Source organism: Paroedura picta, chromosome 4, assembly GCF_049243985.1.
Source record: "Paroedura picta isolate Pp20150507F chromosome 4, Ppicta_v3.0, whole genome shotgun sequence".
Taxonomy (NCBI): Eukaryota; Metazoa; Chordata; class Lepidosauria; order Squamata; family Gekkonidae; genus Paroedura; species Paroedura picta.
The window spans coordinates 60,274,144-60,288,868 of NC_135372.1; positions in this window are offsets into that span (position 1 = coordinate 60,274,144).

The following is a 14,725-nucleotide window of genomic DNA, read 5'->3' on the forward strand; positions in this document are numbered from 1 at the left end:
GCTGACCTCCTCTCCCTGCAGTGGTCAGGAGCAGACTGGCAGCAATGTCTCCTGATTGCCCTGGAACTCTTTTCAGTCTGGGGCCAAAGGGCCAATCCAGGAGCTTTGATCCCAGACTCAGCCCACCCCAACCCTTCTTACAAACAGACTAGGGACAGACAGACTAGGGACAAAGCCCGTTGTATCAAAGAATACAATGGTGACTAGAGCTTGGCAGTGGGAAGAGGAAGGAGTTGTCCAGTCTGTAAGGGCATGAGGTTGAATGTGTGTGTTGTGTGGGATGTTGTGGTGGCATGGTAGCACATGGAGATGTGTGTGTCAAGGAGGTGTGGAGATGTGGGTGTCAAGGACCTGTGGTTTGGAATGTTTGTTGAGTGTGGGAGAGGACTGACCTTTGGGAATTGTGGCATTGTGGCTACAGATGAGCTTTCCAGAGCCATGCCTTCAGATACTTGAACGGAAAATCAGACTGGAGACTCTTCTTAGGGGAAGATTACATGGCAACCAATTCCTCCCAGTTCTGTGTCATTTCCCTACTTGTGTGATTTGTGTAGCTGTCCAAGCCTCTGTTCTCATCCCCCTTGGCAGCCCTACTGACCTCCTCTCCCTGCAGTAGTCAGGGGCAGACTGGCAGCGATGTCTCCTAATTGCCCCTCGCTGGACTGGGTGAGCGGGCCCTGTCAGAACTTTGGCCCTGTAAGAACTTTGGCTTTGCGTCCCCCGACTGGCTGGAAGTCTTATCTGTCCCAGTGAGGGTCTAATGGGAAGGCTTTGCGCCTTCTGATTGGGCCTTCACCAGACTGGCTAGAACTCTTGTCTGTCCTGGTGCAAAGCGCCTTCCGATTGGACCCTCACCCGGACTGGCCCCGCCTACTCTCTGCTCACTTAGGCCTTAGCCTTTTATGTTTATACAGCGATATATATATATATGGGCTACATTCCCTAAATTCCTGGCAATGCCAGGACAACAGAGAAGTTGATTGTAGTTACCTCTGTAACTAAGAGGGAAATTAGGGGGTTTTGGATATGGGGAATGACATTAACAGTGGTATAGTGTCTGGAGAAAAAAAAAACCCAGAAACATCATCTCACTTCTATGGTAAACCATAGAGTTTCTGGCAATTTCTCGACAAGACAGACATCACTTCTGAGATTTTCCTGGAGAGACATCACTCTGTCACCTGGCAGTGATTTTTTTTCTTTTAGCTTGTGTTTCTTCTGCTGGCTGGAACAGTAGTGGTGGAAAATGGGAATGGCGGCAAGGAACTCCTAGCCCCCAGTTAGGAGTTGGCCGCCCAACCAGTAACTATGGCTGAAATAAGATTGACAATGCTGCCTTAAGCAGGAGTTACAGCCTTCTGTGTCCACTGAAGTCAAAGGACTTAGAAGAGTTTGATTCTGCTTAGGGTTACAGTAATATTCATTTAGAGTTTAAATGGTATCACTGTGGGTTATAAACTGGTCTGCATGTTCATTGCCTAGTTCTTTAAAAAAAACCCTCACAAATGGACTCCTTACCACCGGCTGTTTACTTTTTAAAGTACAAACGGGGCAGCTACAAGCCAGTTCATATAAACACGCTAATTAATTTGGAAATTTCCAGTGAAATATGTTGAAACATTTAGGCTGGATGTACTTTCCAGCTTGGTATATAAAATTGCTTGTCCCCATTGTTTGTTGCTCATTGCTTAGAGGCATTTCAGAGTGCTGGCATCTCTTGGGGAACACTGGAAAGTGACCTTAGTCATCAAGGTCCGCTTTTGACCTGCTTTTCTGAACTGTTTGTCTAAAGATTTTACTTCTTAATGGCTGTGTAAATGTCAGATGAGGAGCAAATTACCATAGCGATATAAGCCAAATCAGGTCTTGGGGTGTATGAGAGAGGTGAGTGTGAAATGAAGGAGACAGACATCCACTGATATTCTCATTTGAAAGAAAAGACATTAGTTCATTAGGAACAACAAACTGATATCAAAAAGCTCTTTCAGTGGGGACCAGTGAATGATTACTTTTCAGGTGAACCCCAAATGGTTTGGAACATTCCTCCTATTAAACTTTAGTGAACCTCAGGTTTTTCTTTCAGCTTTTGATAAAACAATTTGTTATCTGTCTACCAGCCAGACACAATTGGGGAATCACCCCAAGCTGTTCCTATTCTGGTAAAACCTGATTTTTTTTTAAAGAAAGAATTTAAAAATAAACTCTATTTAATCTGGATCCACAAATACTTATTTCTACAATGTGTATACTAGCTGCTCGTAGAAAATTTCAGTTTTCAGAATTTCAGAAACACATGGGTTGGCCCAGTTGTTTGCATATACCGTATTTGCCGGCGTATAAGACGACTGGGCGTATAAGACGACCCCCCAACATTTCCACTCAAAATACAGTACTATGGGCCACTATGGGCAGCTATGTCTATCCCAAATGAAGTGCACCCGGCGTATAAGACGACCCCCCCCCCACTTGGAGGCGTGTTTTTCAGGGGGAAAAAGTAGTCTTATACGCCAGCAAATACTGTAACTAGAGTCCTGACCCATTCTTTGTCAGAGAAACCAAAAAGTATACTATGTTAGCTGATCAATCACAGCTGTGGTTGGTATAATGGCAGTTTGGTGGTTACAATGTCTGTTTTGACATCCACGGCCATCATTAGAATCACACCTGGCTGTGTCTATGATCAGTTTCAGACTGTGTTTTTTTCATGCAAGTATGAGCCCCAAGGATATTTAAAATTACTTACATGTCTTGTGAAAAGAAGCCCAGTATTTGCTACCCAAATTCTCCAGACTGTTACCAGAGCAGGAAAGCTGGAATTCTAATTGCCAAGTGGGTATCAGTCTGTTGGTTAGCATTTGGGTGGGAAGAAGAAGAGTTGGTTCTTATATACCGCTTTTCTCTACCAGGAGTCTCAAAGCAGCTTATTGTCACCTTCCCTTTCTTCTCCCCACAACAGACACCGTGTGAGATAAGTGAGGCTGAAACAGCCCTAATATTACAGCTTGGTCAGAAGAGCTTTATCAGTGCTGTGGCGAGTCCAAAATCACCCAGCCAGCTGCATGTGGAAGGAGGGGCAGATAATCAAAATGTAGAAGTATCCATACTATTTTCCCCAGCAATGTTAAAAGCTATTTAATGTTAAAAGCTATTTTTCCCAGTCTTGAAAAACCCCCAGTCTCCATAATTGGCTGAACATTCTACCACTACCTACAACATTTAGTTTAGCTCCAGCACATGTGTCTAGATGAAGAGCTTTGCTGACATGGACAGTCTTATATTGGGTTTTATATTGGGTCTGGCTTCCAAAGTGGCAAAGGGACAATCTAAAGACCCACTGTGGTTGGATATCTCTACATATGGAAACTCAATCGAATATTGTATCCATTGACCACACAGCAAGCAAACAGAACCCTTGTAACATGATCCAACATAGTTCATATTAGAAGGTATATCTTCTTAACCATGTCTCAACATATATGAAAATGATTATCTGGTCCGCACCTTTGGGACATTTTCCACTTTCACACCCTTGGCTGTTTATGGATATCTCCAAGGCCTTTAAAGGTGATGCAGCACCTATGACACACTTATGGCTTGAATAAATCTTTGTTGGTCTTAAAGATGCTATTGGACTCAAATTTTATTGTACTACTTCAAACCAACATGGCTACCCACTTGAATCTAAGGTTAGGAAGGTGGACCTATGCATGCAGTCCTGCACAAAGAACCAACATGAAGGAGGAATATGACCAGAAACAGAGAACTAATTCAGATTTATAATGAAAGATGTTGTCCAAGAGACCCACGTTATGAGACGTATGATGAGACATTTGTCAACTTTGTCACACTGTATTGTCCAACATGCACCCAGCATCATAAATATGCATATATCAGCCCAGAGATTGCTACATATATGAACCTTTCTCCCATCCACCCCTGTTTCATGCCCGCGTACTCATAGTTCGACCCTTAAGATTTTCTTTATGCTTTCATTCTGCCAGTGTAGAAGCATTTTGAATATGATCATTTCAGCCCTCCTTTCCTGTCCTTGAGGACATTAAGCAGCATAGGTGAAAGGGGGGGGGGAATCAGTTTGGATTAAAAGTAACAGTAGATCTGCAAAGTGATCCACAAAAAAAATTGATGTTAACTCCTTGGGTGCCACATTCTTTTCTTTCTGCATTGCTAGTTAAAGAATCATGGTATGAGATAGCCTACAAGTGCTCACGGCAGCCCGAGGGATTTTTCTTCTTCTAAAGAATAAGAAGCATTTCTTGAGATACTTATCAGTTAAGTTTAGGAGCAATGCGAAAAGCTTGCACTTGATCATTTCTGCCTTCCCTGGTATATGACGCTGCCTGTGGCTATTGCAAAGATGTTCAAGGGTTCCTTAACTCAGCAAACCAAGATGGCAAATGACATTGGAGATATCCTTAATCCCTGGCCTCATATAAACTAATGGTTATGTTAACAGGGTGATTTCCCCCCTCCCCAGTCTTTGATCACATGTGAAGTATACAATCTAAAACAGTATGAACAGATTATTTTATGCTTAAGGACTTGATTTCACATATTGCCTTTATACTTGGAGTGCATTTGCCATGTTTTAGAAATAGATATGCATAGGAAAGGGCTTTTCCCAGTATGTACACAATCTTTTGTTGTAGGATAGATTATTTTGATTTGCTGTAGCATAATGGCAAACAGAATGATCTGGGATCCAGAAGATCTGTATTTCAGTTATGACCTCCACTCCAAAATTACCAGGTAGCCTTTGTCAAGCCTCTGACTCTCAGACCCCCATTCACAATGTGGATGAATACGAAACATTAAGTACTATTTCAACATGAGTTACATTTTGAATGTAGGTTTTGGGTTATGTCCACATTTGTGATTAAAAAAAACAACAGATAGCAGATGGATTCTGAAATTAAACAAAGGAGTTCAATGCTTTCCACATTTTGCAACTTCTGAAACTGATCAGTCTTTCGATTTCCACTGTGTTTCCCTCCAATCTGTACTGAATGTTGGAAGTATGGATCTATGGGGGGAAAACACAGGTATCTAACTCATCCATATGTACTTTGGCAACATTCACACTGCCTTTTGTCATTCTTAAGCATCCAAAGAAAGACTATTAAATCATCACCACAAGGTAAAGTGAGCAATTTGTATGCTAAAGACTTATTTGATTTGTCTTCTTTTGTAGGTCTAGGAACGTACCCCCCCCCCCCACAACTGCAATGGGATATTGGTTTGATGTGCCCCAGAATGCTTGTAGCATCTTGTTTTCATTCTAAACTGAAAACTGGATGTTTTTTGCATCAACAGATGTTGAGTGTTTTCTCCTTGTGCTTTTTCTTCTTCTGACTTTGTGAAAAGTGCTCGGAGACACTTCAGCGCAAGAAGCACTTTCAAAATTTAAGTTGTTGTTTCTGTTTAGGGACATCACTGTCGAAAAGCGTATTCAGGAATCCCAAGGTGCAGTTTTCCCCCTGAAAGGCAAAAATCTTTGGAAGACAGTGCCAGCATCTTCTTTCCTTTTTTGTAAGTGCAGAATTGTTGCAGTATTTTGTAACTCCAGACACTTAAGCAAAAGTCAAATGCAATTTGCTACTGCACTCATAAAGCTTAAGACAGTAGAGTCTAGTTTTCTGGAATGGATGTAACTATTTCCAGTAGGGTTATAGTAAGAAACAGCTGAAGATGCTGGGGCTTGAACACGGGACCTACAGCATGCAAAAAGATGTACTCAGTCAGGACTGGCATCAGGGCAGTTGCTAAGGCACCAAAACCCCAGGAGGGTCACTGCCACCATATTTCTTTCTGAGAAGGAGCCAAGGTAACTAAGCTGGTCTTCTTGGAAAGACTGCACTTTCTCTCCCTCCCTGGATCTCCTTCTCTTTTGGATCCTCCGCTTCTGATGCATGCATAGCTGGACTTCTTCCCTTTCACAGAGCTAAGGCAGCCATTTGCTGTCATTTGCCATCTGCACGGACAACAGCAGCAGTTCAGAGTGGCCTATTCCAATGTGCCTCAGCCTGGCCCTCTCCTTCTCAGTTACAGCAGCAGTGAGAATCTCTGGCTGGACAATCCTGGTGTCAGAATCATGCCTGCTTTCTCAGCACTGCTAACCACCCAGAAAGAGGACACACTTAAGCAAGCACTGTAGTCAGTTCTAGTAGCAGAGACGCTTCCTCCCTGGTTGATACAGGGGGTAGTAAAAACAGTCTGGAATTAGTCAGTCTCATGGCAAGAATTTCCTAAAACCAGGAGTTAAAGCTAAACAAGCTCTACGATTGAGCAAGCCTACTCTGCATGCCTTTCCCCACAAAGCTGTCACATTCCCAGAGACTTCTCTGGGAAGTCTACTCAGGGCTACCCTTGAAGCTGCTCCAGAAGCTTCAGCTCATCCAAAATGCAGTTCTTCAGGTCCTTATGGAGATCCAATGGAGAACACACATTCATCTTCTGCTTTCTCAGCTGCATTGGCTCCAGATTGAAGACCAAATCAAGTTTAAGATTTTGGTAGTAACTGTCAAGGCCTGAAAGTCTAGAATCTTTGTATCTGTGGACTGTCTCTTCCACTGCACCCGCCAAAGAGCATAGAGGTCAAGCAATCGGAATCTGTTCAGGGTCCCTGGCATCAAAGAAGTTAAACCGGCCTCAATCAGGGAAGTGCCTTTTCAGCACTGACTCTGGGCTGGCAGTATGCTCTACCAAATGAGATCATTTTGTGCGGCCTCTAGGAGGAAGCTGTTCCACCAGGCCTATGGTTGAGACCCAGAAAAATCATCAACAAGCTCAGGGCCTTCCTGCCCTGAGATTCCATCCGCCAACCAGTCTCTTCCAGCACTGACTACCCCCCCCCCCTTAAACTGTAAGTGGAGGCAGCTTTTTTAATATTTATAAAGCTTAAATTTAACTTATAATTGAATTAATGTTTAATGTATACTTTTAATTTATTTGTAATTATTGTTTTAATGTTGATGTTACCCGCCCTGAGTCAATCAGGGAAAGACAGGATATAATAATATTGTTGTTGTTGTTGTTATTGTTGTTGTTGTTGTTGTTGTTACTTGATCATATTAACCGGAGATGTTGGGGATTAAACCTGGGACCTTCAGCACACTAAACTGATTCCACCTCCCCTTGTCATGCCTCTTCAGGTTATTAATTTCTACTGATAGGAATCCCAAGAACGAATGCCTTGGAGTAGTTTCCCTTCACAGTAAAAATCCAGTCCACGAATCCACCACCACTGATCAATGTAGTACATCACATCTAGGTTATGTATCCTATGTCAGTTGCCTCTGAAGTTGCCTTTAGTCACAGTTGCCTTCGATCACAGCTGCCTCTGAAGAATATCTGGACACTGCAGTTAATCCCCCATGCAGCTGCCAAGTTGCTGTCCAAGGCTGAATACAGGGAACATATCACCCATACATTGATTGATCTGTGCTGGTTGCCTAGCCCAGTGGTCCCCAACCTGCGGGCCGCGGCCCGGCGCCGGGCCGCAGCTCCCTCTCCCCGCCCCCCCCCCGCAGTAAAAAACTTCCCAGGCCGCAAGCTTGCGGCCCGGGAAGCTACTTACTGCGGGAGGGCGGGGAGAGGGAATCAGGGCCGGGCTGCGCCCATCCAGGCCGCGCCCGCGCGGCCCGCGGGTGCGGCCCGATCCGTGGGCGTGGCTCGCGGGCGTGGCTTCCGGGCGCGGGCCGATCCGCGGGCGCGGCCGGGCGCGGCTCGATGCGTGGGCGCGGCCCGCGGGCGCGGCCAGAAGCGTGGGCGTGGCCCGCGCGGCCGCGGTCCGCGCGGGCACGGCCCGATGCCCTGCCGGTCCCCAGCCTAATAAAGGTTGGGGACCACTGGCCTAGCCTATCTCCTTCTGAACACAGTTCAAAGTGATTGTGCTCACCTTTAACACCCTAAATGCTTGAGACCAGGATACATGAAGAACTGCCTCTTTCTATCCCAGTTCACCAGTTAAGATCTTCATCTCAAGCTGTGCCTATGGAGGTGAGGTTGGTGACAGCCGGAGACTGGGCTTTTCCAGTAGAGGAATCCTGCTTATAGAATTCGCTCTTGCTGGAGGTCTGCTGGAGGTCTGCTTGGGGCCTACACTTTTGATAGAAATTCCAGTTCAAAGCATTGCCTGGGCTTTTATTTGCCCACTTTAGCATTTTATTATGAATTTGATAGCTTATTATTTAACCTTCCATGCTGTCTGTGAAAATTTTAAATTAGATGTTTTGTACTGAGCTTCTGCAGTAAAGCCATATTTTAGCACTGGCTGCTGTGTTTTGTCTTGATTTAATTGTTGTTTAATGTTGACTGGAACTAATGTTGACTAGAAATATTTGCTTATAATAATATTGATCTGTGCTATCTTAAACAGCTGTCCAGGACAGGCAACATGTCAACCTTCTGAACAAATAAACAGAGGAAGCAAATATTTGCATTTATTTATCTCTGCTTTTCTCCTCTGTTAGGACTCAAAGCAGCATAGAACATTGTTGTCTTTTCCTCTATCCCCTCACAGAAAACCCTATGAGGTAGGCCAGGCTGAAAGTTTGTGATGAGCCAAGGTCACTGAGTAGAAGTCTAACCAGGTCTCCCAGGATCCTAGTTCAACATTCTATTACAGCGGTCCGCAACCTTTTGCAGGCTGCGGACCGCTACGCCGGGGTGTGAAAAGAGGGTGACCCGGGGCCCCGTGCACGCGCGGCAGCCCCAGCGCAAACGCGCATGCACGGACTTGCCATGCATGCATGTTTGCGCCCCCGCTGGATGCAAATGCGCATGCACAGCAAGTCTGTGCATGCGTGTTTGCGCCGCCGGCATGCTGGTGGCTGCGGCTCCCTCTCCCCGCCCCTCCAGGCCACAAGGAAATCAGCTGCCGAAGCGGCCGATTAGCTTGCGGCCCAGCAAGCTTCTCTTCCCCCTCCTCCCAAAGCAAGAAGCTTGCCGGGCCGCCAGCTAATTGCCCGCTTCGGCGGCCAATTTGCTTGCGGCCTGGCGAGCTTCTCGCTGCGGGGAGGGGGGTAGAGGGAGCCGTGGCGGGGCACTGAGGCCTTCGTGGCCCGGCACAGGGCCCGGGGCCCGGGGCCCGGGGGTTGGGGACCACTGCTCTATTACACTACTTCAGTTTCAAGAAGGATTGAAGTTTCTTTGTATGCTGTCCATATTTCATGTACCACTGTGCTCATTGTGCCAATGTACCCGGGTATTCCCTTTCTTCAGATGTTCATCTTGACAAAAACAGTGAAGTACACCATCCATCCATCCATCCATCCATCATGTATCCATCCATCTATCCATTTCATGGCATGTGTGTCATGTAGCTGGAAGATCCTCAGATTGTCTGGCAGCCAGGCAAGAGACATTAGAACAGGGGTAGTCAAGCGGCAGCCCTCCAGATGTCCATGGACTACAATTCCCATGAGCCCCTGCCAGCAAATGACTACCCCTGCATTAGAAGGTGGTTTGCCATTGCCCGCCCCATGTCCTAACCCTGGTATTCCTTGGAGGTTGCCTTTCCAAGTGCTAGCCCGGGCAGACCCTGCTTAGTTTCCGAGATCTGATGGGATCAGGATTGCCTGGGCTATCCAGATGGGGTCTAGTATTCCACTTCATAAGAATGAATGGGTTGGTTAAATAGGATAATATATAACTGAGCAGCCTAAACAATCACATGTTCTCCCATCATTCAGTGCCCCATTCTCTATGAATGACGGGAGGATAGGTGAGTTTTTAGACTGCTTGGTCATATATTATCTTATTTAAATAATCCATCACAGTTTCATTCCATGATAATAATAAAATTAATTGAACAACTAGGGGCGCCAGTAACATACATACACATTTGGCTGATTTCTTGATGCCAAAAGAAATGCATACATTTTATATCATATCTTGACAACAAATTTTGTGGCACATAAGGTAGAAAATACTTATTTAATAATACTAACTCAATATGCTGGTTGGTTGATAATATTTTTCAACATAAAGGTGAATTGGTACTATGTGACTGGGTAACAGATCTGCTTCTTATGTGAAATTCAAATGTATTCGCCTGAGTTTTTCTGGTTTAGTCCATAGGACATCTAGTGGTGAAATATATAACTGCATACCCAGGAAACTTAATCCATAAACTGGTTAAACCCAAATGATTTGCATGAACATTGCTCAACATCCTAATATTTGGGTTTAACTGGATGACGAATAAAGCTATAAACTTTCAAGCCTAAGCAATGCTACATCTTTCCAAGCCCATTGACTTGTCATGTTTTGGTTTGATCTTTTGTACAGCCATTGCCACCAGTGGAAAAGACTAGCATCAGAATGTGTACTGCTCATTCTATGAACGTTTCTACACGTTATGGATAAAGCCTTCTGATTTGACAGCTTTTCTGTATCTTGTTGCTTGGTTTCAATATCTCAAGCAGGAGGAAGTGAGATGGGCTGGGGAAATGAGGGAGCAGAGCAATTTGGCTTCTTATCTGAGCTCTTTTGTTTCCTGGGCCTCACAAATACTGGCCTTGGCGAGCACAGAAAATGAAGAAGAAGAAGAAGAAGAAGAAGAAGAAGAAGAAGAAGAAGAAGAAGAAGAAGAAGAAGAAGAAGAAGAAGAAGAAGAAGAAGAAGAAAACTTGGTTCTTATATGCCACTTTTCCCTACCCAAAGGAGGCTCAAAGCGGCTTACAGTTGCCTTCCCTTTCCTCTCCCCACAACAGACACCCTGTGAGGTGGGTGAGGCTGAGAGAACCCTGATATCACTGCTCGGTCAGAACAGTTTTATCAGCGCCATGGCGAGCCCAAGGTCACCCAGCTGGTTGCATGTGGGGGAGCGCAGAATCTAATCTGGCATGCCAGATTAGAAGTCCACACTCCTAACCACTACACCAAACTGGCTCTACTTTGCTTTACTTGTACCCACTGCAAGGTAAGGCAGATGGGGAGAGGAATCACAGAAAAACATAGACAATTGTTTGTCTCCCCCCCCCCCCCAAGATAGAGAGAAAACACTAGGCAGCCTGCACACTTGTAGGAGGAAGAGAGGGTAAAATTGCCTGGACTATCTGGCAGGCAGGCAGGGTAGCAGAAATTATGGGAATATTGGAAGATACCCAGGCTTTGCATCCCTGCTAAAAGTCAGTCCTCCTGCCTTCTAGACAGGCTGGAAGAAGATACTTTATCAGCTCCATCCTCTGGTGGTTACAGATGATGCCAAATCAAGAGATACAAGCAATCAGTGAAGAGGAAGAATATGAGATTTCTTATTCTCTATGAGCTCTCATTCTTACAAAAAAACCCCTATTCTAGTCTCAGTAGACTGTATCATACCTTGAGGCTCATCAAAACCTAAGGAATCTTACTCTAGCTTGTGGATCTTCTGCTTCAATTTCTCTCCATGTTTCTTGAACATTTCCTCTTTTTAAAAGGCTTTAACCATCTCTTTGATTTCTTTTCCTGAGCTTTACTAGTCTGGTTTTGAATTTCTCATTCAGTTGATTAACCAGGATCTCAAATGATCTTGTGTTATATGAATCACAATCTTTTGTCTTGTATCCTTGATCTTTCTTCTGCTTCTGATATCATGGAGCACGTTCTACTGTTTATTCCTTTACTTTCTCTGGCTGTCATGTGTTCAAATTCTTATATGACTTTCTCAGTAGTCTTTCAAGGCTCCTGCTTCACAATTTTTTCCTCTTGTCTGTTGGATTCTGTTTGGGGTTCTATCCTTTTTACCTAATATATGCTTTCTTTGGGTTTTGTTATTGTCATCGCTCTTACATTACTCTTTCGGTTTTCCCTTGGATGACTTCATACATTCATTTCCGAGAATCTGGATTCTGAAAAAATTGACACTTCTTGCTTCACCTGTTGAGATCATTGTCATGGCACCAAAATTACAGACTTTTCTGATCGGTAGGATACCTTTTCCTTCCCACATCACTGTCTTCCACTAGTGGATAAAGAATTTGCTGTTTTTTATGTTCTTTCAGAGACTCTCCTTCCTGTTTATGTATATGTATTTATATATTTTTATGTTGCTGCATTACAATTTTATTTTACTCTTTTGACTGTTACCCTGAGTACCTGAATTGGGTAGAAGGGCAGCATTAAAATTTTTTAAATAAATACATTTAATAACATTTTTGCACCTTTAACTCATTCTTGTCATAAATTCAGTTAGGCAGCTGTGTTGGTCTGGTGCAGCAGAACAAAGTTTGAGTCCATTGGCACCATTAAGACCAACACAGTTTTATTCAGGGTGTAAGCTTTCATGTGCATGTATCTGAAGAAGTTTATGCACATCCAAAAGCTTATACCCAGCATAACATTTGTTGGTCTTAATGGTGCCAATGGACTCAAATAGCTTTTAACCCTCTAAATAGCTTTTAATGTTGCTGAGGGAAAGAGAATGGATACCTCTACACTGTGCCCAGTGGGGGTAAAAAGCAGTTTAAGAGTAGCTGGGGAGAAAAGGGTTAATATTTCCTTTTCTTCTGGTGACTCATGAAAGCTCATACACTGCCACAAATCATGTTAGTCTTTAAGGTGCTATTGGACCCCTGCTCTTTTCTAACAGATAGACTAACGTGACTACCCAACTTGATTTTTCTCCCCACGTTGATCTCCTCTGATAAAGGAATCACAGTAGCTATGTTCTGAAAAGAAACCAAATAAACAGGAAGACATCATGTGTATTTATTTATGGCCCTCTGTCATACCCAACCATTCTCCCCAATGGTTTACATTGTTCTCCTCCCCTTGACTTTATCCTCACAGCCACCCAGTGAGGAAGGTTGGACAGAAAGTGCGTGACTGGCCTGAGGTCACCCAGCAAACCTCCATGGCAGAGAGAGAATCCAAACCTCGGTTTCCTAGATCCTAGCACCATACTGGCTAGGTGATTCTTTAGTCTGTAAGAATGTGTGCACAGTTTCTGCCTAGTTGATTTAAATAAAATAAGCATACTAGTTCATATAAATAAAATAAAAATATGTGTCCAACAACAATAAACAAATAATTTTTGGATGGCACAGATCATTTGATGGATGTAATTCATGGTAAATTTGACAGCCAAGTGGTCTTGGAGGGGCAAATTAGAGATATCTGTGGATACTCTTTTAAAGACTTTCACTTTGAAAATTGTGCTTAATTGCATATGCATGCACATGTACAAATAGCCTCCTATCCAACATTTCTGTTGTATCTCTTGGAAGTTAATCTGGGCTTTGGAGTATACATGATTTTCATCTGGTCAGTTCTAAGATGATGTAAAGAGCATTCTCCTTTTTTAATTTAGTGCTCAGAAAAAAGGCGATCTTTAATCATGTCCACATTCCTTTCACTTCTTTTAAAGCAATATATCTGAGGTAATTACAGACATGAGTCCATTGATGGCTACATTATCACATTAACTAGGTAATAATGAGAGAGATGCCATAGGTTATCACAGACTTAGTGCAATAGGATTTGCTTCAGCATGAAATGAAGTTGAGTGTTAAGAGGAAATCTTCACATGCCAGATTACATGGGCTCACCTTATTAATTACTACTCTAAACCTCCTTCCATTCCTTCACATTAACAACCAGACACTTCAGGGACAGATTTGGGACTCTACGTGTCCACACAAATTAGAGAGATAAAATCTGCACAAAGCTTTAAAAAAATTGGTCAGAATCACCAAAGACTGTATTAGCCAACAAACAGTACTAATGTGAGTTTAAACACCATCTAATGGACTTGCATCTGCAGTGCAGGATGCTCTCGTCTGCATTTTAGGTCAAGCTGGACTGCAGTATGTACGGTGCCTTTAATTTAAGCTGTTGTTTTCTGAGTGATGCACTTTTAAGCTACATTTCAGCATGCCTCAGTAGTTGCTACTATTGTTATTATCACTACCCCCAAAGCTAACTTTTATACTAGGGAGAGATAACCAGCAACAGAGGGAAAGGGAGGGAAAGGGAGAGGCAACTATAGCAAATAATGCATGTGTTACATTCAATGATTTCTACCTGTTGTGTGGGAAGGGTTCCAGTGTCTTCCATTAAAAGAAGACTTGTTTTCTTGTTGGAAGACTATCTTTCTCCAGTGGAAGGCATCTTCTCCTAATAGAAGATTCCTCACCTAGTAGAACCATTTCATTCAGCCCTCAATGTAAGCACATATGGTTATACTAAAGCCCCCAGTGGTCTGTGTGTTTGGGAGTCAGGACAAGAAATCCTCAACCCACCTCACAGAACACCTGTTGTATAGCTAGGCATTTAGGAAGACCACAATGCTTGCAATGATGTTCTTTCCTCTTCTGGTTTTTTTGTTTTCATCTTCTTAGTTTCCTAAAAAATAACATTTTCTCAATAGCTGTATTGTAGTGTGATATTAGAATTTCCCTTCTGATGCAGTTCCCATTTCAGCAGTTCTTCATTTTAATGAGTCTTCCAACCAGCATTAAATATTACCCATACATTTTTAAATACCCCAGCAATTTAGCCTTGTTCAAGGCTGCAGGTATAGGAAGTGAAAGAACATCCCAGTTACATTATTTCTTGTTTATATGGATATCTTGCCTTACCCTCCATAATAGGGATGTGTAATCAAAGAAACTAAAACTCCATTTTCATTAATATGGTTACAGAACACAAATTTTAAAATCATACATGGAATCCTAGAGTTGGAAGGGACCTCCAGAGCCATCTAGTCCAACCCCCTGCACAA